Raw genomic sequence first — 26327 nt, 5'->3', positions numbered from 1 at the left:
TTGGTTTTTCTGAATTCTAATTTGTACAGTAATTAGATAGAATATGAATTTTGTACAGGCATGTTATTTTCCACGTCTTTGGCGAATTGGCGCTGGTTATGGTCATTTTTGGTGGATTCTTTATAGGATGGTTAGGCTAGAGATTCAAAGAGTAGGAGATGTGGGATGTGTTTATGAGAGAATCAATTTATTTTTTTTTTCTTAACTCTACCTGTGGTTAACAGAGGATTTCTGTCTTTTACATGGTACTTTCTCCCCATAGATGTTCATGAGAAAACTGAATCTCCCTTTCACATTCTGTAAAGTGGGCAATTTATTTCTGCAGTTACCTGTTGCAACGTGTTTAAATACACCTGTAAACGATTTACAGAGAACGATCACTTAAAATGTTAATTTTCGCTTCTGAGCTCATGCTGAATATTCCTGGGACCTGGTTATGTTGGTACTTGGAGTGGGGTGTCTTTTTTCCGATTTCCTTGAATTGACACGTGTTTATGTAAACTCTTTCCTAACTCTACCCCTTTTTCCTTAGGGGTTGTTCAGGTAATTCTCTCACGAGCACTGTAATAGAGACACCCATGCATTTTGGCATACCTTGAGATTTTAAGTTAATGAAGAATTCCGGCTTTTGTAATAGAGGTATCAGATGCTGCCTTCATATTGCTTAAAGACCTAAACCTTTGGCGTCCTATTTCCTTTACCTTCCTTTACTATCCATCCATTAAATTCTACATAGTAAATGTCATTTAGGTAAAGAGGGTGTATCTGGAAAAAAAAAAATGGAGTTAATGGTCAGACTTTGCCTTATGATAGCTAAACACTTTTCACTGTTTGAAAACCTTAACTTGGACTTAACACTGAACTTTTTTTAATAGGGTGATTAGATTTTTTTTTTTTTTTTGGTCATTTAGATCAGAGAGGTGGCATAGCAAAATGATCCCTGAGCCAGATGACTTGGGTCTGAATCTCCTCTGTCAAAGTAACAGCAGGCAAATTAATTACACTTACCATGCCTGGTCTCAGTTTCCCCATCTGGAATACAGGAATGATAGTAATTGTACCTACCTCATAGACCTATGGGTGCACAATAGTCTAATAGTGATTAGACTAATTCAGTTCAGTTGAGTAAAATTCAGGCTAATAATTTAAACTCATGTGTACAGGAGAGAAGCTCTGAAATTACAGCACATCGTGCTCACATGTGTCTTGTTTACCGATTTGTGGTGTTGTGCACCTCGGAATCTGTATTTTCAACTTTAGTCATTTCAGAAAGTTGGAAAATAAGCATTTGTTTGTTGTAGTCCTTGTGGTTCATTTACTTGAAGCAGTGTTAAGGGTCTTTTCATCATTACTTTTTTTTGCTTTTACTCTTTTTTTTTTTTTACTGGTAAAGTATACATAACAAAATTTATCATCTTAATTTTAAAGTGTATAGTCTGGTGATATTAAATTCACACTATTGTGCAGCCATCACCACTGTCCATCTCCAGAGTTCTTTTCATTTTGTAAAACTTAAAATCCAGTCATACAAACACTGACTCCCTACCTGCCTCCCCCCGTGCCTGGCACCCACCTATCCTGACTTCTGTATCTTTGATGAAGAGTCTGGGTAGCTGAAGTACACGGTGTGAGGTCTTGTTGTAACTGTTGGTAATCAGTGAATCATTTTCTCTTTTCTCACATCTGTCACCCTGTCTGTAACTGCTTCAGGTCGTATGTTTTATATTTACTTGAAGCAGAAGGACTTTCTGAATAAAGAATAACTGCTTGTCATCTCTTCCTTTGGAAGAGGAATTCATAACCTTCACCAATATCTTTACTAGAATTTTGACAAGTAAAAAATAATTGAGTTTAATTTTTACCTGTATGTATTGAGCAGTAACTTTAAGTTACTCTTTTTGTGGTGGCGTCAAAATTTAAAAAACAAATCTGCTTTGGTGCAGTGATTTCGTGACAGTCATTAGTGATCTAAAGGTTCTCTGTATCATCAGTGGTTTTGGTCTTGATTTTTGAAACATTTGGTATCTACAAGCTCATCACATAAATGAATACCATAATAATATGAACCAAATGGTGTATATTCATTGAGTCTTAGCCATTGTGCAAAGTCCTTTACATATGCTGTTCCACTTTTAGAAATCCCACAGCACAGCAGTCTTTGTTTTAAGATGAGAGGCCCCACCACCTCCTCCCACACCCCATTCCAGCGTAGGCTCTTTAACAAGAAGTGGGCAAACGAGGAGTTTTGTGAGAGAATGTGCTCTGTAGAACCTAAGTTTGAGGATCCCTGTGAGAGGAGGTAAAGTGATACAAACGAAGCTTAATGGGAGGGAGAGAACAATCCAAATCTAAATACCCAAGAGTATGGTCTTTTTGAGTAGTCAAGTCTTAGCTGTATTATTTTAAACATGTCGAACCGCCGTAAGGAAAGATCTTATCGCACATGTGTGTGCCTGTTATGAATAATTTTTCAGGCAGAAAATTCTTAAAAAGTGGTTTATTGTGAAAATGCTGTATTATACTTAATGTGAAAGTTATTTACAAGTGTAAATAGTCTATGTTTACTTGGACGTTAAAAAGTATTTGTGTAGTAGTTCATTATTTAGTAGGGACATTTAGTATATTGTTAGATACTTATTTACCTCAATTTTACAACTAATCTATGTGGAACTAATAAACATTTAGACATTTAGTCTTTCATTGTATTATATTTTCTATTCAGTAGTAAAAGGTTAAATGTTTGCCTAATTTTACGTGAATTTGAAGAAATTACAAAGGTAACGGGATACTGTTAAGTCCACATTTTTCAGGCATCCTAGGACTCCTCTGTTCTTCAGTGTTGAGAGGAATATATCTCGCAGATCACATTATATTGGAAAAATGTGTATTGATGAAAACTTGTGTGGTGTTTTATTTATTTTGTAAACTGAGTAATATTTAAATATAGTAGGTTACCTAACTTTGTTTTAAATAAATGCTTTTGTAGTTCACATTACTCCATAATTACTGTTTCATAAGATTACATTAAAATGTTGTATGTTCTGACAATAGGTAGAATGTTTTAATATCTCGTTCATTAAACATTGTTCTTTATGGAAACATAAACATTGTTCTTTATGTTTTAGACACTTGCTAGGTAACAATTACTGAAGCAAGTGAAAGGTGACAGAAGAAAGTAAGGATAGGTGCTGTGGAATAGTATATTGCATTTGAGTTAAGATTACTTTTGAGGTTTTAACACTGATTTCAGATTTATTCTGATTTGTAACTTTGTGATTTTATTATGTTCATCACATGAGGATTTTTAAAAACAACTTTGTTGTGATTAATACTTTTTTATGTTCTTCAGATATTATCTAAGTATTTAGTGAAAGGTAGACCCGCTTAAAAATTTTAATATTTTCCCCAGTTTGATATGCTTACATGCTAAGTAAATTTAAAATATAACGAGGGAAGAATCTTCTTACCTAGGTAGGCATGTATCATGTAAACACAAAAATATTCAAAATTTCCAATGGATTTGTGGAAAGTTAGTCACCTAATGCTAATTCTCACAATTGGGATTAAAAAATGCTAAGTTTTTTGTTTTTGTTGTTGTTTTTTTTTAATCAGGAAGATACAGGGATTTATAGCAGGAGAATCTGTCATAGATATATTTTAATTTGCTGTGTATTGACATTAGGTCCTTTGAGAAGTTCACCTTCCAGGCAGTTTTAGAAAGCAAGGTTCTGGGGCGCCTGGGTGGCTCAGTCGGTTGGGCGTCCGACTTCGGCTCAGGTCATGATCTCGCGGTCCGTGAGTTCGAGCCCCGCGTCGGGCTCTGTGCCGACAGCTCAGAGCCTGGAGCCTGTTTCAGATTCTGTGTCTCCCTCTCTCTGACCGTCCCCTGTTCATGCTCTGTCTCTCTCTGTCTCAAAAACAAATAAACGTTAAAAAAAACAATTTTAGAAAACAAGGTCCTATCATCTACACCATGCTTGTGGCAGCACCGTTTTCTTAAGGTGTCACTTAGTGAACACCTACTTTACTAGGCAGTTATACTCTGGTTCGGTCTTCGCTACAGCACAAGGAGAGAAGTGTTATTACGGTATGATTATATGATAAATTACATTGCTACAGTACAGTTGTAAGTACCCTGTGACTTACAAGGAGACAGCTGGACCCAGTGGGTTAAGTACCAGTGCCAGAGGTCACACAGCATACATGATCAAATGGGTTTTGAGTTCAAGTGTATGACTGCCACACTTATACTCTATTTGGCTGCTGTTTCCCTAAAACCTACCAACTACTGGGCTCTTTTTACTGTTATACCTTCATCCACCAAATGTACATTTATAATCCTGAAAAAGCACAGAGTAATAAAAGAATTTAACACTATGCCTACTCTCCTTACAAAAAGTAGGAGGTGGGAAGAAAGGACTGTTAGGTACCTCCTGGTAATCAGAACTTTCCAAATGCAAAGTTCTGGTTAATTCCAATCTCTCTGGTAAATGACAGCTAGTAATCTGAGAGCAGGCATCAATGATTGGCTCATTGTCTTGCTGTCACTATTGGCAGTCACACTATGAAGATAACTTGGTGCAGGTGTTGGGGCCAACTTACAATCTTCATTTTAATACTTACATATAGAAGAGAAATGTCTGAGAATTTTCAGAATTCACTCCAACAATAGAGTGTTCTTGCTATATGAGAGGGAAAAGTCATTGTCTTGAGGAAGCTTTTAGCATTCCCTTTGCTAAATAAGTTCAGTTTGGATGGAAGTAGCTAATTTCTTGGAAGTAGCTGTAAGTACTGAGGCTTCAGAATTCAGTAGGTGTTTACTATTATCTAAAATAAAGTAATATGAGAACCATATGGTGAAGAGAGACCTAGATGAATGGAGTTGTAGCCTGCACAGATCCAGACCATCTTGATACTCGTCAGAAGGGATGTTAGAGTGGGATATTAAACAAGGTTTTCCCATTTAATGGCTGTAGAAAGATTTTTAGGAAGAAGGCTTAATGAAAGGGTAAGCATGGAAACCATGTTGGCTTGAAAGCTGCTGTGAACTCTTTAGTTTTTTTTGTAGATTCTTATCTGCCTGTTGATTTTTTTTCCATCTCAGAAATGCACCTGAGAAACGGTGTCTGGGAGATCAAGTCCTTAATTTTTGGGTTTTGACATGTAGCACGTCTCCTTTACCCGATTCTTTCAGTAGGAACAAGTGAGATTAATGTATTTGGGATTTCCACTGATACCATATTTAATTTTTCAGGCATTTTATTTATCATTAGAGGTGTTGTCTTTTTAAATTATAGAGTACATAAAGTTTAAGGTGATTTATTTTTCTATTGTACTTATAATTTAACCTATTTTTTAAGTTTATTTTTGAGAGAGAGGCAGAGAGGGGGAGAGAGTGTGCACGTGCACACAAGTGGGGGAAGGGCAGAGAGACAGAAGGAAAGAATCCCAAGCAGATTTCCACGCTGTCAGCCCAGAGCCTGATGCGGAGCTCGATCCCACGAACCGTGAGATCATGGCCCCAGCCGAAATTAGATACTTAACTGAGCCACCCAGGTACCTCTACATATTTCTTATATTTTAAAACATTTAATATGTAATGTCAAAAACCTGTTTTCTCTTTTTTGAAATACCTTCTTAGGTTACTACTCTGCACACCTGTATTAACACAATTTTAAGAAGTCTCTTGTAATCTCTAGTCATGTTGGATTGTTTCAGGTAAGAAACTTCTGTTTGAATAATTTGAAAGTTAAATTTTATTTTCTGAGGATTATTAGAACTAGCTTCTAGTCCCCATTATTTTCAGGTGAACAACCTGAAACAACCACGAAGCTGAACAACCACGAAGCCAGTTTAAAGTTAGACTTTCTCTTGGCTCCCTACTTCTGTAGAAGCCAGGGTACACGGCAGCTGGTTTTTAGATGGGGAGGAAGCAGCCCTGTGCACACTTCATTTCCTACTGGTCCCCGGCTTCTTACTGCTTTTTCTAGTTCTACATCATGTGACAACACACAGCTTTTAGAGTGTGTTGTCATATTTTCTTACCTATAAATAATTTTCTCAGTTTTAGAGTACCAGATATGTTCAAAAGCAATTATTAAATTGCTGTTGTTAGAATTGCATTTTTTCCCCCAAGAGAACACTTTTAATAAAATGAGGCACAATGTTTAATAAGGCAAAAATTCACACAGAGGGTTAATATAACATCACATTCTCTTGTGTGTCCTGTGGGGAAAAAAGGAGGTATAGAATTGAAGTAGCTTAAATTTTTTTAGAGCCTTTACCATTACAAAGTAATATATAAATTTGATGTACCTAACTATCTTGTTCTGAAAATAAATTTTTTTAAAAAATATTTATTTATTGTCAAGAGACCGAGAGAGTGTGAGCAGGGAAGGGGCAGAGAGAGAGAGGGAGATACAGAATTCGAAACAAGCTCTAGGTTCTGGGCTGTCAGCACAGAGCCTAATGTGGGGCTCAAACTCATGAACCGTGAGATCATGACCTGAGCCAAAGTCAGATGCTTAACCGACTGAGCCACCCAGGCGCCCCTGAAAAGAAAATTGCTGAATCGTGTTGCTGAATTACATTTATTATCATAAAGTTTTAAATATCTATATATTTATAGATATTCTTAATTCACAAGATTTCAAATACATAAAATTAAGAAATCAGACGCTGAAAAGTAATTTGACTAAAGTAAAAGTACATATATTTTCCATAGGCGGACCTCAGGCAGTCAGGTCTCTCCATGATGATATTGTTGCAAGGTGATTGTTGAAATTAATATTCCTTCTCAACATACATCACATCAGTGACCACATCAATGTCAACCATTTAAATTTAAAAGGATTCTCTTGAAATATCTGTTGTAGACAGAAGAACTAACCAATTTAGTAATGTTTTTGTAGTACCAGCAATAGCACTTTTAATCTTATCTCAGTTTCTTTCAACTACAATTTAGAATAAAACAGTTGTATCCCATTTATTCACAGCCAAAGAAAGTAAGTTCTGCTGAGTGCCCATAGTCAATCCAACCATGGCTCTCTGGTACAATGGTATATAAATAACCTTCATCAAACTAGTAAGTTTTAATATTTACTAGATTGAATACTGTACCTTAGGACAAATTGAGACTGTCAAGTCCCAGGTAAAAGTCTAGTAGCACCCACGTCAGTATTACCCTGTGAGTGTTCAATAATGTTTGGTGTTAGTGAACTGGTATTTTCTACCTCAATTCTTAATATGGACCATAGAGAGCAAAATGGAGATGTTGACATGAAAAATGTTAGAACATAGCCCCTTGCAAGCTAGTGTTACAAAGACACCACTTACAAAATATCCTAGGCTTTACAGGAATAAAATCTTTGTATCATGCTATTGATTCGAAGTTGGTTAGAAGGCCTAAGATATTTTGTGAGTGGTTTCTAACCAACTTCATATGAATTGTATTTTAAATAGCATCGTCTTCTAGAGTTTCACCTTGAAGAATAGAGTGGGGATGTTAGACGGGTGTAGGACCGGGAGTCAGTGTTTGTTCTTCAGTAGAGGTGCCGCTTCCTAGAATGATTCTAAATACTGTAAATAATAGGAGCGGGATCACAGGAAGTTTGATTTATAGGAAGTAATTGAGAAAAATCTGAATTCTTTCAAGTGAAATGCTGAACTGAACGCTGGCTGTTGCAGCATCTGCCCTCCGTGTCCTGGACCCCGGGTGGCGGGAGGCTCTGCTTCTGGTCTCTTCCCTGCGCTGAGGCCTGGAATCTGTTACCAGGCAGTGCACGGAAGTCTCTGTGAACGTGTCCTTCACTTTCTCCCCTGGGGACTACAACAACCCTGTCATTCAGGAAATTTTGGAGTCCACTCTTATGCCCTGCTGTGCTTTATGTAAAACTTCTTTAGCCAGTAATTGTTTATCCTTCCAACAGTGGGTTTTTGTTTTTGTTTTGCTTGTTTTCAGTGAGCAAGTATATTGGTTAATATTAATAATAGTTTGTAACCTTTGGTTGGGTATCCACCTTTCACTTCCTCATTCCACTGCCAATGGTGAAGTCAACTCAAAATTTACTTGACAGTTTGTGGGCATTTACGTTCTCCGCCGAGTCTCGTCTTCTCCACCTTACTGCCAGCCGTCAGTGGTTTGTCCCTCAGTTGAACTGCATTAGCCTCAGCTGGTTCGTATTCTGTTGCTTGTTTTTATTTAAACTTTACCCCATAATCGTCTTGCCAGTTCCTTGACCTGAGAACCCTGACGGAGATTTTGGTATAATTCCTGGTATGGTGCTGTACATGGCACGTGGAGGTAGGCAAGACTGCCTGCGTACTGTAGGCACTACACCACCATCTGGGCTCTAAATCCTGCTGGATTTCTCAGCTGAGCTCATTTTCCACTTTCTGTCCGGACTTACTAGAGCCCTTTCTCCTGGGCGAGAGCAGGCTTGTGTGGGAAGTAACATGCTGCACCTGCCGTCCTCTTCACCTGTGCCCTGCACATCTGCCCTCCAGAAGCCTCTCACCTGCTGTCAGACACATGTGACATCTCCCACCATCACAGAATAACACAGAGCAGCAGACATCGTGCTGAACTGCACACCTGCTCTGGTTTTCTTTTCTCCTGTACTAACCTTTCTGAGCACCCGTCAAAAGAACCGTTTCCCCCTTCGTTTCTCCACTTCTTCTGGTCCAGTGTCCTCCACCATCGGGTGATTGAAGCTGCTCCAGCGAGGTCACGGTGACGTGACCTGTCGGGCTTCATTCTGTGGTTGTGAGGCACGGTTGACCATCCCCTCCTTGGTTTCTGAAATGCCACACTCTTGAGCTTCTCTTGAGCACTTCTGACTGCTGCTTCTGTGTTTGCCAGATGCTGCTGCCCTTTCTTCTCTTTCTCCTCTTGATTTTAGAGGGAGACTGTGCTCAATCCCACAACCCTGGGATCAGGATCTGAGCCGCAATCAGGAGGCAGACGCTCAACCGACTGAGCCACCCCTGCACCCCCGAGATGCTCTTCTGCCTAGAAGTGAGCGTGAGGTGCCCCTGTGCTCTGCCCTCGGAACCCTGTTCTTTTCCTGCCTGGCTCCCTCCAGAGTCTCATCCCTGTTCATGGTCTGTTATCATCAACATGGTGGTAGTTACTGTATCAGCTTAGATGCTTTCAGTTCAAACTCGGAGAAGACCGTGGCTCACACTGGAAGTCCAGGGATAGGACGGACTGTGGGTCATCCTGTCAGCAGCTTGGAGGCCTGTCTTTCCCTTGTGCAGTCACCCCTGCCCCCAGCAGCAGCTTTATTCTGAGACTAGTGCCCCTCATGGTTGCAAGATGGCTGCATCACGTCTAGAACTACTGATACTCAGAGAAGGAGGAGGCTGTTTTTTAGGGGCAAGGGCATCTGTCCTAGAAGTAGAAGTGAGGAGGGTGGAATTACTATGACTGATACTGAATAACCCTCCGAGCCAAAAAGCTGTTGGGGAACTAATCGCTTTCTTCGGCTGGACAATTCTTCAGTGACTTCCCAGTGTCTTACGTTATAGTCTCGAATCCTTCATAATGGCTTATGAAGCTCCTCCCTGCAGTCTGGCTCATGCACACAGTACCACCTTTGATGCTACTCTTTGCTTCAGCCTTGCTGGCTAAGTTTAAATGTCCGGAGGCTTTGGGTTAAATGTCACTTCTTCAGGGAGAGATGAGGGACCACAACCTCTTCCAAAGTGCTTCCATACTTTTTTTTTTAGTATTTTTTAATGTTTATTTTTGACAGCGAGAGAGATGGAGCAAGAGCGGGGGAGGGGCAGAGAGAGAGGGAGACACAGAATCCAAAGCAGGCTCCAGGCTCTGAGCCCTCAGCACAGAGCCTGACGTAGGGCTCGATCACAGACCACGAGATCATGACCTCAGCCGAAGTCGGATGCTCACCCGACTGAACCACCCAGGCGCCCCATACTTTTTTTTTTTTTTTTAAAGTATGTACAATGTAGGCCTTGAACTCAGTCCCTAAGATCAAGAGGTTCCTGAGATCAAGAGCTGCACACACTCCACTGATGGAGCCCCCTGGGCATGTCTGGCTGCAGCCATTTCTAATGCTGATGTGATGGGATTATTTTAGAAAACAATGTGCCTTCATTAACCACAGTTAATAATTACATGCTTCTTGTAGTTTCCTGGGGACTGCCTCCCCTCCCCCTCGTTCCCAATAACCTGTAAGTTTACAGGTTAAAATCCTTCTTAACACAGTGGCCTAGGAGTTACTAAGCACAGGCCAGAAATGTGAATGAGACCAAACCTTTTTTGACACCTTTCTTCAGGGTTGCAGGAAACACATTTTAACCAAACTAAAACTGAGAGTACTTCAGGAACAGAGGTTGTATTAAAATAACGGGTATTTGGCACTTCAGCTGTGGAAAGTGCTCATCAGTGTCTGTTGTTGTCTGTGTCCTCTGTTGCCATATGCTTTGCTATGTGTAAGGTAGTGGTTAAGATTTCATAGTTTCTGGAAGATGTAATAAAACATGGAATTCAAAGATATTATAAGCTTTGATATGTTTATTACATCAATTCAATATAAAAAACAAGACAAGAATGTGTATTACCCAGGCCTGCTCAGAGGTTAGATGTCAGCTGAAATGCATTCTTTTCTCGATGTTTGCCGCTGTTGCAAGAGTGCGTGCCGTGCCGGGAGCCCGCGTGCCACTGTCTCCCCCTGCTTTGTGTGTTTGCGATCTGTGAGCTGCAAAATGGTCCCATAACTTCTTAGTTCTCCTCTTGTCATTCATTATAATAAAATTCACGTACAGTAAAATAAGATTTGCTCCTTCATGAGAGTAAAATATCCTTAAGTGGACTGCTAAATAATTGAGGGTTTAAAATTTTTTTTTTAATGTTTATTTTTGAGAGAGAGACAGAGCCAGGGAGAAGCAGAGAGAGAGAGACAGAATCTGAAACAGGCTCCAGGCTCTGAGCTGTCAGCACACAGCCCGATGTGGGGCTCGAACTCATGAACTGGGAGATGATGACCTGAGCCGAAGTCGGACACTTAGCTGACTGAGGCACCCAGGCGCCCCAAGGGTTTTAAAAAATTCTCATTGAGTCTCATGTAATCAGAATCTACACAGTGGAAAAGTTCACCTGCAAAGTTTGGTCTAATTTCATGCATTAAAGAGATGATATTTTATAGGCAAACGTATTAGGAAGAAAGAGAGGTCTATATAAACCGATTAAATTCCTTCAAAGATTTATTTGTTTTAAAGTTTATTTTGAGAGAAAGAGCGTGTGCTAGCAAGTCAGGGAGGGCTGGAGAGAGAGAATCCCAAGCAGGCTCCACACTATCAATGCAGAGCCTGACATGGGGCTCAAACCCAGGAACTGTGAGATAATGACCCGAGCTGAAACCGAGTTGGATGCTTAACTGACTGAGCCACCGAGGTGACCCTTCATTCAAACATTTATTAAGCGATAGGTGTTACCTGTAGTATAAGCTCTCTACAGCGGATGACATGGACCTTCCTGTTGTCCCTCTGCTGTTGAACTCCTTAGCATAGTGCTGATGTGTACCTAAATAGTTCATACTCTGTCGCTTCTGAAGTACAGAATTGTTATGTGTCCTTCAAAGTTGATGTTTACCAGTGTACAATCTGCAAATTATGACAGATTCCTCTTGGAAAAAAATATTTGAGAAACAACGCCTTTTGGCTAACTTAGCATGGGCTGGTATGGTTGCTGTGTTGTAAATAATGGCTTCAAAAAATAATTCTCGACACAAACATTATGACCCTGTTCATAGTTTTTTAAGTTCCTGAAAGACCGTGATCATGTCATTTTAACTGACTTGTTAGGAAATAATGTTATGAGTGAGTTATAGGACAGGGAATACTCTGCCATGGTGGCAGTGATCAGCCTTGGCTGTATATCTAACTGGAAAGCTCATAAAAGCTTTGGTTTTCTTCATCTCCCTGCTTAAAATGGTTTGCAGGATGTTCTCTTTATCATGTTACAAAAATGACTATTTAAAACCTCTGAAAAGTAAAGATTACATTATAATTATAGTCCATCTTTTTATTCACAGTAATGTTATGTCAGGTCACCACAGACAGGGAATTCACCAACATTGATCCTTTGCTTCTGAGGGAAAAACCCAGGGTTACGTTCCTGCTAGCCCTCTGCTCACGTTTTTGTAACCCGAAATGCCATTTCTGTTCTACAGTGTCATTTGCTAAAATCCTTATAAAACAAGCCAGTATATGCAGGCAAATTTAACCTTTTTTCATATGGTGTCACTTTTTGAAACATGGCAGGCAGCCAGCACTACCTGAGGAGGGTCTAGCGTTTTCTTGACCCCAGGTAACTGGACTGTAAATTTCTTGGACTTTCACCTCAGAACAATGCCGTCCACTACACTTTTTGATCTGTTATCACCTCCTGGATCCATGAACGCAGCTGCTTTTCCATCTTTTGAGCACCGTGGATGTTACCGTAGCACTTTCTGGAGTAGCCTCAGGCACGAGTGGGCGCACTTCTCCTGCCTGGTTCTGGGTGACGGGGCAGGTGAGTTGTTAGGGACAGCCCTGTGACCGGCTGCCTGAATGAGGCCTACCTGACACGTGCACCCTCTCCATGAGGCAGCCACAGCCTGCTGTGCTCAGGAGCCCTCGCTTAGACTGTTCAAGCTGGGAGATCACCAACAGCGCGCAGAAATGCAAAAACCATGCATTAAGTAGACCGCAGAAAGGGCACTGTTTACTGTCTGGGCTGGAACAGGAGGCGGAATGGGAGCTGGGAAAGTGTCCTGTCCTGAGTGACTGCGGCCACAGGTACGGATTTCAGCAAGAGGGGAGTTCACACGTGTGAGTTCTACAAATGATGAGAATCTGCCATAGGTAGGTATCTGAAGTCTTTCTGTGTCAGGGTTTTTATGTTCGTTTCATGTTTGTATCTTTTATTTTTACCTGAAAGTTCATGGCTACAAGTGAAATATGAGAAAATTCCTCTTGTTTTGACTTCCTTTAATTGGACATCTTTTCCTAGTAGTTTTATCTGCAGAGAACACAGATGAGCACTTGTGTAGAAAAGGGTTACACATGTTAAAAAAAGGAAGACCTATTTGGCCTCCGTGGCAATCGTAAGAAAAGCACAATAAGACAGGATACAATTTTTGCACTTTTGTTTTTGATTGAAAATGAAAACAAGGGTCGTTGGAACGTGTGGCTGTTGATCTTGGGAGTGTGAGTTCGAGCCTCATGTTGGGCATACAGAGAGAACTTAAAAAAGAATGAAAAGACCAAAAATCTAGAGAGGCTAACTGATATCCATAGTGGTTAGAAATCTAAAAACTCATACCCTTTATTTAGAGGAGAACTCCTACCCTCTTACAGCATGACCCTGGGAAACCATCTGTCATCAGGGTGGTGGTCTGATATTTGGTGGATATTTGAAACAGCTTTTAAAGGAAAAGTGCATCTTTTAAGAAACATGCATACTGGGAAGAGGTTAGTGGGTCAGTGGTGAACAGTAAGGGAGGAGATAGAAAATTAACAAAAGTCAAGCGCACATATGTAAAACATGTCTGATTTGCAACATGAGCTCACCACAGGACATGTGGCAATGTCTGGAGACCTGGGACATTTTTGACTGTCATGCCTTAGGAGAAATTATTGGCGTCTAGTGGGTAGACGTCAGGGATTCTGCTAAGAGCCCCACAGCATAGACGCCTGCTCTGTGACACCCCGAGGTAGGTAGGTAGGTGTCTCTGTGCATGGTGACGACCCTGGATTATTAGGGAAACGTGTTTGCTATCTCCACATGCTGTCTAAGCAGCTAGACTGTGTCTGATAGATGTTTGATTGCCAGTCACCTTGCTTTAAGGAAATTTTAGTGCTTAAAAAAAAATCATCATCAGGGGCACCTGGGTGGCTCAGTCAGTTAAGCAGCTGACAAGCTCAGGTCGTGATCTCATGGTTCATGGGTTTGAGCCCCGCGTCGGGCTGTGTGCTGACAGCTCACAGCCCACTTCAGATCCTCTGCCTCCTTCTCTCTCTGCCCCTTCCCTGTACACTTTCTCAAAAATAAATTAAAAACATAAAAAAAAATCATACTTATTTGGAAGATTTATACATCTTGTTTTTAATTATTTTAAGTTCCAGTATAGTTAACATACAGTGTTCTATTAGTTTCAGGTGTACAATATCATGACTCAACAGTTCTTACATGTCTTGTTTTTAATAAGGATAAACTGTTTTTGTATTTTAGTTGTTTTACTTATGAGTCCTGTAACAGTAACTCTTTGGAAAAGCTTTTTTCCTTGTCAGGTGATTAATTTCTTAAGATAAATATAATCAGATATAATACATACTTTAGCTTAAAGACTTATTTAAATTAGAAAGAAAAAACAACTAGTGCTGTCACGTTTAGATAGTGTGAAAACCACACATTTGGAGGTAGATTGGTGGATTATATTCTTTTGAGAGACAGCATAGTATGGTCTGCATTTTCATCACTATCCAGCACATGACTCCGAGTACCTACCTAGTAAAAGCACAAAGTAATTTGAGTCAGATTAGGAATACAAACAAAAAATACCTTCATATTAATATTTTAGGTTATGTAGGTACAGATCTTTTCATTGATATTTGAAACTTGGCAGTATATAATCTGACATTTCTTTGATATTTTTTGGTGGTAGAAGAGGATATTATAAAGAGTTTTAAGTTTTCTTAAACTGAATTTTATAATTAATTGTTATTTTCTGTTATTAAGGATCAGCTACTATGTACAGTATTGAGCGTTTGATACCTAGGTCTTGGGAACTTGAGGAAAGTAATTTAGATTTAAAATACATGGCAGGGGGTGCCTGGGTAGCTCAGCTGGTTAAGCGTCTGACTTCGGCTCAGGTCATGGAGCCTGCTTCAGAATCCGTGTCTCCCTCTCTCTCTGCCCCTCCTCCACTTGCCCTTGTGCTCTCTCTCCCTCTGTCTCAAAAATAAGCATTAAGATTTAAAATCTGTGGCAAAGGGGCACCTGCGTGGCTCAGTCAGTTAAGCATCCAACTTTTGGTTTTAGCTTAGGTCATGATCTCACGGTTCCTGAGTTTGAGCCCCACATTGGGCTCCTTACTGACAGTGTGAAGCCTGCTTGGGATTCTCTGTCTCCCTCTCTCTGTCTCTGCCCCTCCCCTGCTTGCTCTCTCAAAAAATAAATAAAGTTAAAATATATATATATATGTGTGTGTGTGTGTGTGTGTGTGTGTATGGCAACATGTTAATTATTAAAGCACAGAAGATTCATGTAATTCTACTTTTGTAAGACTCCTCATGTGAATAAGCTGTGTCCTTTGGCTTCTGTGACTTGTGTTTTAAATGCGCAGTTCAGTGGTTTCTAGCACATTCTCAAGGTGGCGCAGCGCTTTCACTCTCTAATCCTAGAGTATTTTCACACCCCAGAAGGAAACCCCGAATCCATTAACATATTCCCCATTCACCTCTCCCAGCCCAGGCAGCCCCTCCTCTGCTTGCTGTCTCTGTAGATGGACCCATTCTGGATGTTTCCTGTCATTGGGGTCCTAGGGCATGTGGCCTTTTGAGTCTGGATTCTCTCACTGAGCATCATGTTCAAGGTTCACCCATGTAACAGGTGTCCGTACTTCCTTCCATTTTATGGTTCAGGAGTTTTCCGTTGTATGAGCAATAACCTAGTAGATAGACCATATTTTATTTACCCAGTCATCAGTTGATGGATATTTGCGTTGTTTTCATTTTTTGGCTGTTACGAATCACGCTGCTATGTCTATATCCGCACAAGTTTTGTTGGACATAGGTTTTTCTTTTTGATTGAGATCTAATTGCCATACCAAGGTGTACTGTGTGTTGATTTGATACCTTATGTATTTCCATATGATTATACCATGGAGGTAGCCAACACCTCTATCACATCTCATAGTTATGATTTCTGTTGTGGTAAGAACATGTAAGATCTGACTGCTCAGCAACTTTCAAGTGTACGATATAGTATTGTTAACTGTAATTACAGTGCTATGCATTACGCCCCCAGAACTCATTTATCTTCGAATTGGAAGCTTATACCATTTGACCAACATCTCTCCAATTCTCTTGGTCATTTGCCTAGAAAAATTGCTGGGTCATATGCCTCCTCTCGAGAAACTGCCACACTATTTTCAAAAGCCACTGCATCATTTTACCTGCCCACTAGCGTTGTGTGAGGATACAACTTCTCCCCATCTTAGCTGGCACTTGCTTTTGTCTTGTTTTTTTGAGTAGAGTTTTCTTATGAGTGTCAAGTAATATCTCACTTTGGTTTTGATTTGCATTTTCCTAGTGATCCGATGATGTTGGGCGTCTCTTCATGTGGTCGTTGGTCATTTGTTTATCTTCTTTGGAGAAATGTCTCCTTATATCCTGATATCTTTTTGTGTCATTGCCCATGTTATAAGTGGGTTGTCTTTTTATTATCAAATTGTAAGAATTTTTTTTTGTAGAGTATGCATAGAAGTCCTTTTTCAGATATATGATTTACAAATAGTTTTTGTCTTGTGGATTGTCTTTTCACTTTCGTGATGGTGTGCTATGAAGCAAAACTTTTAATTTTCATGAAGCCCATTTCTTGGTTGCCTTTTCACATGACCTCTCGTTCTTTTTTACACCTGCTTTGTACTCCACTGGGTGGGTGCCCCATGCTATGTTTAACCAGTCCCCTATTGATTTAATATTACAGATAGCGCTATAATAAATGGCTTTTTGCGCATATCATTTGTGATTGTGTCAGTGATATTGCTAGCCCAACTAGTAAGTGCATACATGATTTTGGTGGTTACTGCCACCTTCCTCACATGAAGACTGTGGTGTTTGTGTTCTTACCAGCAGGGTGTGAGGAGGGTTGTTGCTGTGCTGCTGTACAGCAGAGGATCTTGCCAGGCTCTTCTACTTCCAATAGTCTGATAGGTGAGAAATGGTAAAATGGAGTCTCAGATTACTCTTCTAAAAGATTTCCGTAAGCACTTGGGACTAAATCTCAACTTTCTATCTTCATGCATTAATCTCTTTTCATGTGCCAGTCCTGCACTTATTAATTATATTTACTAATAATTAGTTATGTATTAATTCCTGGTAGGGTTAGCTCTTCCTCATTGTTTTTCTTTTTGTGAAAATTCTTGCTATTCTTCCTAATGAAGTTTTATGAAACTGTTTTCTTTCTTAAGAAAATAATTTTGAATATTTGATTGAAATTGTATTAACTTCTAAATTAACTTAGAAAGAATTGGCATTTTGATGATCCTGAGCCTTTCTACCTGAGAACATGGTATCTTTCCAGCTATTCGATTTTACATTTGTGTTTTTCAGGAGCATGTTATAACTCTCACCATATTGGTTTGTGTATTTCTTTAAGTTTATGACTACTAGATATTTCATTGTTTTTAATCTTTTGTTATAAATGGGATATATTTTTGTTTCTTCTAAATTGTGTATATGAAGACACTGCTGCATGTTAATTTTTTATCCTATTAAATAAAGTATTTTGATTGAATTTTTTATTCTTCTTAGTTTTCTGGATACATAATCATACCATCTGTGTGTGCAAATAGAGGTATTGCTACCTTCCCCCCCCTTTCCTGTTCCTCTGATTGCTTCCTCTTGTGTAACTGCACTGATAAGTACCTCCAGTGCAGTATTAAATGAGAACAATGTAGTGAGGACCCATAATTCTTTATTTACTCTAGCAGAGAATTCTCTAATAATTCATTAATGCTGACTTTGTTGCTACATGCATGTATATGTACACATAGTTCCCTCAGTTCATTTTTTTTTACATGAATGGATGTTAAATTTTGTCAAGTGCCTTTTCAGCATTTACAGAGGTGATCATATTCTTCTTAGCTCTTCTCACATAAATTATGTTAATGTATTTCCTAATATTGAACCATCATTTCATTCCTGGAAAACTGCATTTATTTTAATGTGCTGTTTGGTTCTGTTTGCAAAAATTTTATTTAAGATTTCTGCAAGGATATCCATAAATTTATGTGTATTGTTTATTGTTTATAATATAAGTTTGTGTGTTTATTGAATCTAAGAAATTCTCCATTTCACCCTGATCCCTCTTATGTTTCTCTCTGATGTGGACTGGATACTCCGGTTCTGCCTTAGAGCACTCGCTCCAGGAATTTGCTGTCTGCTTCCTGTGTTCAGTCCTGTTTCCTACATAGCACAGGGTTCCCGGGTCTTCCTTAATTATGGTGTATTTATTCATATTCATAGCTTCCTGAAAAGGGGTGCATAGGGCATTCTTTTCTGGGTTATGTGCAGATGGAAAATCTCTTCGCAGTAAATTCAACCTTCACTAGTTGATTGTTTGCATAGTTACAGAAATTTGGGTTGAAAATAATTTTTCCTCAGCATTTGTAAGGCATTCTCCCATCATTTCCTAGCTTCTACATTGCTGTTGAGAAATCCGAAACATCTCAGACTGTGGCAGCCTGGGGGCTCTGCTGCTTTCCGCTGGTGTTCTGACCTTTGAAGGCAGCGTGCTTTGGCCCTCCTCCCATTCCTGTGCTGGGCACCTGATGGGCCCTTTCCCCTGCACATGCCTGTCTTCATTGCTAGGTTCTTTCCTTGAATTATTTCTTGGATAACTTTCTCCCCTCCAGATACTCTTTCTGAAACTCTTGTTATTCGGATATTGTATCACCTATAAGATTTTCTCCTCTGGTCTCCTGTTGTGCGTTTCTTGTCTTTTTCTTCAACTTTATGGGACATAGCCTAAACTTATCTTCTATTCCTTTAGCAGGGTTTGTTATTCATCATCTTTAAATATTTTCTCAATATTCCTGCTTACAATGTTCTATTTATGGGTTCATAGATACATTCTCTTTTCCATCTCTTTGATATTTGTTATGTGTATTTTGAAAATCTTTACTATTTCCTGCATTTTCTGTTTAAGTATCATGTCCTCTCCCACCTCCCCTGGTTTTCTGTTTGCATGATACGACCTTTTTCTTTGTTTTATTGAGAAACTGTTCACCAGTGTCTGGTGATCCTTGGCTGTCCGTCCATATTTAAGGGTGAGGCACTAGAAAGATATATGAAATTCTGCATATGGGCTTTACAGTAAGGATGTCAGTGGGCCAGATGGCTGCTTCTTAGTTTCCCTCGGACATCAGTGTCTGTGATAATTTAATTTCTCCACAAAGTTCTCATCTGGCCTCTTGCCTGAGCCTGAGATTGGGTACCTGGAATTTAGTGGTAGAAAGGAGCTGCCAGGTATTTACAATTCATCGTGTAGCTTTTTATTGAACCTCCTGTTTTTCGCTTGTATATCACCACCACCCTTGTTGCTGCCAGATGCACTTTCTGGTTCTACCTATTCATAGCCTTTGTCTCCTGTTCCCTCAGGGATGCGGATGGGTGGATGTCTGATTGAACCTGCCTGACGGCATTACAGATGCAGGAGTCTAATGGCTTCTTATCCAGTCTATTAAGTAAGGCCATTTATTCAGTATCCCTGGTTATCCCTGCACCTGCTGCCTCCTGTTCCCAAATTTTCCTGGAGTTGTAGGCCGGTGGCTTGCTTCTCATTACTACACCCCTGTGTAAATTTGATCTTTCACTCTTTGGCCAGAACATTTATAGTTGATTTATCTTTTTATCTTTTTTCATTTTTTTGTAGAGTATATGTTCTTCAAAGATATTTGTTTTGTTTGTTGCTTTTAGAGAAGAGGATAAAATAGAAAAATTTTTATTCTGTCATCTAAGGATTACTTTCTTAAATCAGATTGTTGCCTCTTCTGTTCTTCTGAAGTTTAAAATCCTGTTTGTTGCTGCCTATTGAAATTATGTGGAAATCCACACTGGTGTGGTCACTCTGGACTTCGGATCTCAGCATACCTCTCTGTCTCTTTGCACATTACAGTCACTGTGCGTTCTGCCTTCCTCCATCCCAGGCTTTCTCACATGACTAGCTCTTTTTCATCATTCAGGTCTTACCTCAAATAGAATCTCCCTAATATTCTAGGATCATCAGGATTGGTTAGGTTATACTACCATAACAAGCAACCTCCACATCTCAGTGGCTTTAAAGAAGAGTGATTCTTGCCCATCTGACACGTCCCTTATAGATGGTCTGGGAACACTGCTGTGCACTGTCCTCATTCTGGGACGTAGGGTGACACAGCAGCCACCATCTGGCTTTACCCATGGCATAAAGAAAAAAGGGCATAGCCTATCAGAGAGAGAGAGAGGTTCTAAATCTTCCCAAATGGAATTGGTATAGATCCTTTTTACACAGATTCCATTCGCCAAATCTAGTTACGTGGCCAAACCTAATTTAAGGGCAGTGGGGGAGTTCAGTCCTGCTAGTGCCAGGGACAAGAACTACAAATATCTGATGAACACTAATGACACTGCCATGGCAATGTGACCAGCCAGTGTAAAGGAGCTGTACTAGGCAGGGTTCTCCAGGGACACAGAACCCACAGGACACATGCACGCACACACATGGAGATTGGTTTTGCTCTTTGTTTATGGAGGCTGGGAGGTCCCCAAATCTGTAAGCTGGAGACCAGGAAAGCTGGTGTTGCGTTCCTGTCCAAGTAAAGCCAGGGGAGCTGATGGTGTAAATCCCCGTCCCAAGTCAGAAGATGAGATGAGCTGACCAGCCACCCTAATAGGCCCAGGCCCCCCGTGGATTGGAGGAGGCCCACTTTTGTGGGGAGGGAAGTCGCTTTACTGAGTGCACCCATTCAGATGTTGATCTCACCCAGAAACTGTGTCTAACCAGCCTTGGGCTGGTGGCCTGTGAAATTGACACATAAAATTAATCGTCTCAGGAGGCCTCACCATTGCCTTTTATTTTTTTTATAGGACTTGGCACTGTCTGAATTCATCTTGTTTTTATGTGTATTATCTGCCCGCCCCCCCTTTCTGAATTGTCCACCACGTCCTGAGTACCTAGAGCAGTGCTAGGCAAACAGGCGCTCATAAACCTGTGTACGTGATGACCCAAAGGCTGGTTTTTAACAGGAGCACGTCATGAAAGCCTTTGCTGCTAAAGAGACTACCGTAAGACTGCTTCTCTCTTTTCTTTCCTGCCCAGTAAACAAAATTAGGTATGCTTTGTGTGAACTGCTGTAGACAGCTAACAGTAGTTTCCTTTAATATTATAGAGTTAGTGGTTAAGTGTTCGAAACACTTTAGTAAAAGTAGTTAAGAAATCACCTCCCATTTGTAATGACATGGATGGAGCTAGAGAGTATTCTGCTAGGTGAAATAAGTCCATCAGAGAAAGACACACACCATATGATCTCACTCATATGTAAATTTAAGAAACAAATAAGCAAAGGGAAAAAGAGAGGCAAACCAAGGTACACTGTTAACTATAGAGAACACACTGATGGTCACCAGAGGGGAGGTGGGTGGGGGATCAAGGATGCACTTGTTATGAGGAGCAGTGGGTGATGTATGGAAGTGTTAAATCACTGTATTGTACACCTGAAACTAATATAACACTGCCTGTTAACTAATTGGAATTAAAATAAAAACTTAAAACCACTTCAATTAAGAGAAAACAAAGTTATGCCAAGAATACAGTGTATGTGCTTGTAACTTCATAAACTTACACTGATGACATCAGTTTATATCACTGGTTAAAATTTTCGTCCAGGGGCATCTGGGTGGCTCAGTGGGTTAAGTGTCTGACTCTTGATTTCGGCTCCCATTATGATCTCGGGGTTCGGGAGATCAAGAAACGGGTCGGGCTGTGCACTGACAGCAGGGAGCCTGTTTGGGATTCTCTCTCTCTCCCTCCCTCTCCCTCCCTCTCCCTCCCTCTCCCTCCCTCTCCCTCCCTCTCCCTCCCTCTCCCTCCCTCTCCCTCCCTCTCCCTCCCTCTCCCTCCCTCTCCCTCCCTCTCCCTCCCTCTCCCTCCCTCTCCCTCCCTCTCCCTCCCTCTCCCTCCCTCTCCCTCCCTCTCCCTCCCTCTCCCTCCCTCTCCCTCCCTCTCCCTCCCTCTCCCCCTCCCTCTCCCTCCCTCTCCCTCCCTCTCCCTCCCTCTCCCTCCCTCTCCCCTCCCTCTCCCTCCCTCCCTCTCCCTCCCTCTCCCTCCCTCTCCCTCCCTCTCCCTCCCTCTCCCTCCCTCTCCCTCCCTCTCCCTCCCTCTCCCTCCCTCCCTCTCCCTCCCTCCCTCTCCCTCCCCCTCCCTCCCCCTCCCTCCCCCTCCCTCCCCCTCTCTCCCTCTCTCTCCCTCTCTCTCCCTCTCTCCCTCCCTCTCTCTCCCTCTCTCCCTCCCTCTCCCTCTCTCCCCTCCCCTCTCCCTCCCCTTCATCTGCTGATGCTAACTCTCTCTCTCTCTTTCTCAAAATAAATAAGTAAACATTTACAAAAAATTTTCCTTGGCCCAACAATGTGGAAATGCAAAGTTAGTGGTGTTGTCTAAAAGCAAGTATTTATACCTCTTTGCTATATATTTTTGTGAGATACTTATATGTCTTTGCTTTATAAGGAGAGAGACATTTATGTTCTATTTAATTAATTTTACATTACGAAACGTTTAAAAAAAAGTCTTTATTATCTTTCAATCTTTTATATCTTACCAGTTCTTTTTGTGCCTGTACCAATCACTAGTTACTAGTTTTACTCCCTCTTGTTTGCAGATGACATTCTTATGAAAGGAAGTTTGTTTTTTTCCTTGAATAAAAAGTTTTCACATTTCACAAAATTTAAGCTTTTTATATTTATGCTGTTATAAGAACTGTAAAATACTAGAGGTTTTAATAAAAATTTCCGTACATTAATATCCATTAGATTTGGACACATTACCCACTTTGGGTAAAATTGAAATTGTTTAAGGCAAGGCAGAAAAACTAACAGTTTGGGTTTCACACTGCAGTTCCCAAATTTTTAGATCAAGATGATATGCCCATTTTGTTTAATAAATTGTTTAAAAGAGAAGTTATAACTCAGATCGTTCATAGTTTCATAGTTTGATTCTTTGCAGACTTCCATTTTTATGATGAAATCTGTAGAGATGGCAAAACTGTAGGTTGTCATTTTCTGTGTGCTTGTTTCTGACATGTTCAAGATGCAACATGAAATTTCTTTTTTTTTTCTTAATGTTTATTTATTTTGAGAGAGAGACAGAGCATGAGCAGGGGAAGGGGCAGAGAGAGAGAGGGAGACACAGAATCTGAAGCAGGCTGCGGGCTCGGAGCTGTCATCATAGAGCCTGATGTGGGGCTGGAACCCATGAACTGTGAGATCATGACCTAAGCTGGTCAGATGCTTAACTGACTGAGCTACTCAGATGCCCCTGTGAAATTTCTTGATGAAGATATAATTGACATAGAACACTGTATTAGTTTCAGGTGTACAGCATGATGATTCCATCTATTTATATATTGTGAAATGATCACCACAATGAGTTTAGTTAACCTCTCTCACCTCACATACATATTTTTTCCCCTTGTGATGGCATCTTTTAAGGTTTACTCTCTCTTAGCAGCTTTCAACACAACACAGTAAAGTATTGGTAACTGTGGTCGCCATACCGTCCTTGACATCCCCAGGGTTTACTTATCTTAGAACTGGAAGTTTGTACCTTTCAACCTCCTTCACCCCTCTTCTGTTTCTGAGCTTGTTTGGTTGTTTTCAGATTCCACACGTAAGTGAGATTGTAGAGTGTCTGACTTATTTCATGTAACATAATGCCCTCAAGGTTCATCTGTGTTGTTGCAAATGGCAGGGCATCCTTCCATTTTTATGGCTGAATAGTATTCCAGGGCGCGCGCGCGTGTGTGTGTGTGACGTTTTATCCGTGAACACTTAAGTTGTTTTTGTGTCTTGGCTGTTGTAATTTATGCAGTAATGAACAAGAAGGTGTAGATATCACTTTGAGATAGCAATTTTATTTCCTTCCAATAAACACCCAGCAGTAGAATTGCTGGGTCACGTGGTAGTTCTGTGTTTTCTTTTTTTTTTTGAGCATCTTCCATACTGCTGTCTGTAGTGGCTGCACCCGTTTACAACCCCACCAACAGTGCACAAGGGCTCCCTTTTTCTCCACATCCTTGCTGACACTTGATATTTCTTGTGTTTTTGATGGTAACCATTCTGACAGGTGTGAGGTGATATCTCATGGTGGTTTTGATTTGCATTTCCTTAATGATTACTGAAACGTTCAGCACCTTTTCATGTACTTGTTGGCAGTCTGGATGTCTTTTTTGGAAAAATGTCCACTGCAATTAGGCAAATATTGCAGTAGAGTGAAATGAATTTTTTGGTTTCCCAGTGCTTGTAGAAGTTATGTCTACAACATACTGTGGTCTGTTAAGTGTGCAATAGCATTATGTATGAAAAAAAAATTATACATACTTAAAAATATTAGTGAAGAATGCTAATCATCACCTCAGCTTTCAGCAAGTCAAAATCACTGGTCACAGATCACCATGGCAAGTAGAATAATAACAAAAAATATTTTGAGAATTACCAAAGTGTGGTACAGACATGAGTGAGCGAATGCTGTCGGAAAATAGCACCAATAGACTCACTCTGTGCAGAGTTGCCACAAACGTTTAATTTGTAAAAAATGCAATATCTGTGAAGCACAATGAAATCAAGTGCAGTAAGAGAAGTTGCCTATATTGAGACCCTCTGCTCCTTTTTTAATTGGATTGTTTTCTGTTGGGTTGCATGAGTTATTTGTATATTTGGGGGATTAACCTCATATCAGATACATGATTTGCACATATTTTCCCCATTCTGTAGGTTGCTTTTCATTTTGTTGATGGTTTTGTTTCTTGGGCAGAAGCCTTTTGGTTTGATGTAGTTCCACTTGTTTATTTCTGCTTTTATTGCTTTGCTTTGGTGTCAAATAATATATATGTATATATATGTATACATATGTATACATATATGTATATGTATAATATATATATATATATATGTATATATATACACACATATATATTATATATATATATATATATATATTGCCGAGAGACCAGTGTTTAGGAGCTTGCCCCTTGTATTTTCTTGTAGGAGTTTTAAGGTTTCAGGTCCTAGGTTCAAATCCATTTTGAGTTGATTTTTGTGTATGATGTAATGGTTCATTTTTATTCTTTTGTAGTGGCTGTCTTGTTTTTGAGACTGTCTTTCCCCATGGTGTGTTTTTGGCTCCTTTGCCATAAAGTAATTGAACATATATGTGTGGGGTTTTTTTCTGGGTTCTCTTTTGTGGTTCATTGATCTATGTGCCTGTCTTCATGCCAGTACCATACTTTTTTGATTACTATAGCTTTGTAATACCATTTTTGTCTATAAGATCTTTTCTTCCGGTTTTTCTGAGAAGTAATTGACATACAGCCCTGTATAGTCTAAGGTACACACCTAATGATTTGACCTCTAGATTGTGAAACGGTTACCATAAAGTTTAGTTAATATCCATCATCTCTACAGATATGAAAAGAAATAAAGGAGCAAGAAAAAGGTGATTTTCCTCATGATGAGAACTCTTAGGATATACTATCTTCACAACTTTCAAATGTACCACACAGCAGTCTTAGCTCTCCAAATAATATAGTTTGCAGTCAGGAAGTGTGATGCTTCCGGCTCTGTTCTTCAAGATGGAAAGGTTTTAATTACACATGTGTACCCCAAATTTCTATTGAGATATATTTATTTGCCTCCACAGGCAACTTAATTTGCACTCTTTGGGGATTATTAAATTCAGACTTAGTCGTATGACAAATACTTGTTGACTACCTGCTGTGTGTCAGGCTTGTAGGACATCATGCTGGACATTGGTGAGCCCCTATTCTACAGAACACACATTCTGGAGGGAAGTAGAACAAGCCATTACAAGAACTGTGCTGTGTGAGAACGGCCCTGACAGCTACAGGGTAGATGGCTGTGTAAGCTCGTGGCAGCAGCTTTTATATTTCAGGAGCTTGAGGCTGACTGCCGGACCCTCATCATTTCCCCACTTTATGTGATTGAGCGGTAGAAAATTGAGTACTGCCCTTTCACTGTTCTTTATTTTTTTAAGTTTATTTATTTTGGGGGAGAGAGAACGAGCATGAGCAGGGGACGGGCAGAGAGAGAATCTCAAGTGGGGTCCATGTTGTCAGCACAGAGCCCGACATGGGGCTCAGTCTCATGAACTGTGAGATCATGACCTGAACGGAAACCCAAGAGTCTGGTGCTTAACTGACTGAGCCACCCAGACACCCTTACTAACTATTCTTTTATTATTGATCTCAGTACCATGGAGTATTCCCAAACACAAAATGAGTGTTTTCCTTAGTATTCACTAGATTTGGAAATGTCCATTATTTTCAGAT

The 26327-nt window shown here is 40.2% G+C and overlaps 1 protein-coding gene across 11 annotated transcripts in view; it reads left to right on the top strand.

The window, feature by feature from the left end:
* ZMYND11 (zinc finger MYND-type containing 11) overlaps positions 1–26327 on the top strand; it is a 133210-nt gene that overhangs the window by 1965 nt on the left and 104918 nt on the right. The gene's annotated exons all lie outside the window — the stretch shown is intronic.

This window comes from Panthera pardus, unplaced genomic scaffold, assembly GCF_024362965.1.
Source record: "Panthera pardus isolate Hobbes unplaced genomic scaffold, ASM2436296v1 HiC_scaffold_6, whole genome shotgun sequence".
NCBI lineage: Eukaryota > Metazoa > Chordata > Mammalia > Carnivora > Felidae > Panthera > Panthera pardus.
The sequence above is the reverse complement of the archived record's forward strand: the minus strand, read 5'-3'. Positions and strand labels throughout refer to the sequence as shown.